The 3,655-nt window shown below is 39.0% G+C and overlaps 1 long non-coding RNA gene across 1 annotated transcript; it reads right to left on the bottom strand.

Annotated features, from left to right (window-relative positions):
* Nucleotides 1–2,108: 2,108 nt before the first annotated feature.
* Nucleotides 2,109–3,405, bottom strand: LOC140536397 (uncharacterized). Its single transcript, XR_011977613.1, has 3 exons — nucleotides 3,322–3,405; nucleotides 3,064–3,182; nucleotides 2,109–2,138 (listed from the first exon to the last, which is right to left on the bottom strand). It is a non-coding gene; the product is annotated as an uncharacterized lncRNA (long non-coding RNA).
* Nucleotides 3,406–3,655: the final 250 nt, after the last annotated feature.

The following is a 3,655-nucleotide window of genomic DNA, read 5'->3' as shown; positions in this document are numbered from 1 at the left end:
CAGGTAAAAATCAGAAGAGCGGCTGCTATCTCAGTCATGTCAGACAGAGAAAGAAAGAAATGCATGGCACAAAAACAACAACAACAACACATGGCCTATACCACACAAGATACACAGGAACCAAAACATCTTTAAAGACATCTTTAAAGCAATGGCCTGCGTGTGTGGAGAAATTAAGGCCTACACCTGAATCCACACTTCTGGTGTTGTCAGGTTTTATGCCATATTTTTAATGCAGACTATAATATTTTACACATAAAGCAGGTAAATGGTCAGCCATCCAGTTCTGGACTGTTTATAAGAGACTGGTGGTTAAGATTCATCCAAAAACAATGTCAATGCCGTCCAGTCAGAAGGGCTGGGGTGATTCGTCAATATAACCGATGTCATCAATTACGAAAATACGTTGCAAAGTTGGCTGCACTGCACTGCAAAAAAACATACAGATTTCTCCAGCAAACAAGCTATGGCTAAAAATGATCATCCACAATACTCCCATCTAAAAATGTGGTAGTATTTTGGACATTTTGGACTCAACTATGTAGGGATCTATCAGCTTTGCAAAGTGGAGATGGCTTATCATAGCAGTAGAACTCCTACTTAGTTGTGGGTTAGCAAACTGTTGCTCCCATTGCTGCTGCTAAGCAAACCACTTGTGATTATCTATCACAAACATTTGCAAATAGGACAAAACAATACTGAGCTATTTCTGTGAAACTGCAAAAATGCCCACCTATCCAGCAGGAATAGATCAATATCCTCATCCCTTTTCCATGCCTTTCAATGTTCTGAGGTCTCTCCACCTTCCAAACTCTGCTACATGCCTCTGGGATAAGGGGCTTTTACTTTGGGACAGATTATAATCTGGGCTACTGAAAGACTGCAATGATTTAGACGATAAAGATGATTTAGATGATGTAATTAGTTAGAACATCAGCAGACAGTGTTTAGCCCTCACCTGCAAGTTTGTAAAAACTCAACCAGAAGAAGAGGAAGCACCGCCTGTGGCGCAAAAAAGAAAAAAAAAAAATGAATGAACTTGAGCGGCCTGTGGGGACACAAGATTGAGGATGGGAGCACATGAATGAGTCACTATTTATGAGCAGGGGTCGCCAATCCTATTCACAAAGGGCTCCTGTGGCTGCAGGTTTTTATTTGAACCAGATTTTGAATCTATATAACTAGATTTAGAGCGACTGCTTAAACCAGTGGAGTCCATGCTGGTGTGCTCCAGCTTGATTGAATCAAAAGCCTGCAGACACCCTAGCCCTTAGTGGATAAGACTGGTGACCCCTGGTTTATAGGTTATCAGTCAGTGCTGTTTATCTCACGGAATAGTTCAATGGATTTCATGAAGATTGTATCAGGAATTGCAGTAGCAGGGCTTAGCTCAGTTTGCCTTTTACACACAGCAACGGTGCTCTGCTGTTGTGCACTCCAGCCTAATTAAACCCCTCTGATTATTATGCGCTACTTCATTCATTTATGTCTTGGGTCTTAATTATTTTAGAGTTAGATTTCATTTAGATTATCAAATAGTCTAAGAAGTGTAGCAACTGGTGGCATAACAATTTTGAAGTGAAGTTTTTAACCCCAGTATTTTTACACACACTCTGAACTTCAAACTTTATCAAGCAGGAATGACATTGTCTTGCTTAAATTATATATTATTATAATACATTTAATACAAATTAAAGCAATTTATTAAAAATGGTGAATTACTGTTCTGTACTTTGGCAGAAATAGAACTGCAGGCAATTCTAATAGAAAAGTAGAGGATAACACTGGGTTTTTGTCGAGCCTAACCAATATAAGATGCACTGCCCTGTAAGCGAACTGTAACACTTCATCAGCGTGACACTTAATAAGTGAAACTATGACATAACTGAATTTTGGGAGAGGGACCATTCCCCAAATTTCTTCTCCAGGCTCTTATGCCCCTTACATATAGTATCCCCGCTTCTCAGTCCAACTACTGTCAAACAAATGGCTCCTACCTTTCGTCCACCACTCAGCACATGGGAGGAGGTCTGGCTCAGGTCTGGGTCTTGCACGCAGACCACAGGAAAGCCAATCTGGACTCCGAGCCAATATATTTTGAGTCCACCCTCCCGTTCTATCTCGGAGCACGGCCCACACTAGCAAAACATACAAGATTGCTTTAAAAAAGTATGCATGAACAGGAAGGGTCACTCTATATATATATATATATATATATATATATATATATATATATATATATATATATATATATACACACACACACACACACACACATACACATTTGATATTTATAAATTGCACACTTATGTCCGCCTGCAAATTCACACGACCATGACACTTTCACAGCCATAACAAATTCACAGCCATATAAATGTGCCTACATACACAGCTCATGTTAACCACCGTTAACCAAACGTTAACCATCTAGTCAACATATAAAATGCTAGTTGGATGTATCTTAGCTGGTTAGCTAGCAGTGAAGTGTGAGGAGTACTTTTTGTATTTTGTGTAACTAGGGAGAGATTGGGCACAAAAACACACCTCAGTCGAGGTCAGACATAATAGCAAAGACGTAGGCAAAAGTGGACTCTCATAAAAGCTATATTACTACATACCTCCCTTTTAGCACTGTATTTAATAAAGGCATTATTTAAATGCCATATCCTCTGAAACACAGTTAGCCACTGTTTTCACTTTCACTTCAGCTGTTTTTTGGGGTAAAGTGGAACAGTAAAGCACATCAAAGAGCTTTTACCCTAAATTGCTGTAACCTGGCTGCAGTATGTTTTGGGGTATTGTACATATTAGTATTTTTTTTGAGGTATTAGCATTGTATTTATTAATCAGGATCAGTTTGACTTTAAGTCATCAGTGATTTATCCATTAAAGTCCTGAATCCATGCAGTTCTTTTTAATGCATGTCATTAATTCACCTTGTCAAAAAAAGTAAGACAGAACCCACCTGTGTGATTCTGTGGTACTATGTTATTGTAGTTGTATGTGTGTCCTACAGGTATAACATGGATTAGCATGTATTTAACTGTAACTGTTGCAGTGTACCTGTGTGAGTCCTGGTTAGAATACTGGTGGTATTTACAGTCAGCAGGGTTGCCAGGTCCAGGAAAAAATCTCTAGTCCAAAGTCTGCTTGAAACCCACCCATCAGAAGCTAAAACGAGCCTTAAATCAAAAGTGTTTAATAACAGATCATTAAAGACACATCCTATACGTTTCAAAAGACTCTTGCAGCCCCACACGATAGAGTAGTAGACCAAGGCCAGGCCTAAAACACTAAAAGGACTGACTAATTTGTACTTACTCTTTTTTGCTCCCTCCTCTCCTTTAGTCTCTTCTCCAATCCTTTATTTTTGTTGTTCCTGTCATCAGACGTACTGAAATTGAAGTGTTTACAAGTGTTGTGGACAGTCTTTCCCATCAGCTCTCTTTGTTCACACATTCAATTTCAACCGCTTACCATTTCCTGTTCTGTCATCTCATTTCCCTCTGTAATGACATTTTCAGAACATGTCCTTTCCAGTTTCTTTAATGGAGCTTCTTTTTCTGTTCAGTTTTCATAGAGAACTATTTACAGTCTTGTCTTGTTTTCTTTCAAACATGTGTACTGTTTTTGCTGTCTTCCTCAGCAGCTGCTG

Source organism: Salminus brasiliensis, chromosome 16 (genome assembly GCF_030463535.1).
Source record: "Salminus brasiliensis chromosome 16, fSalBra1.hap2, whole genome shotgun sequence".
Classification (NCBI taxonomy): Eukaryota; Metazoa; Chordata; class Actinopteri; order Characiformes; family Bryconidae; genus Salminus; species Salminus brasiliensis.
This window is presented reverse-complemented; position numbering and strand designations above follow the sequence as displayed.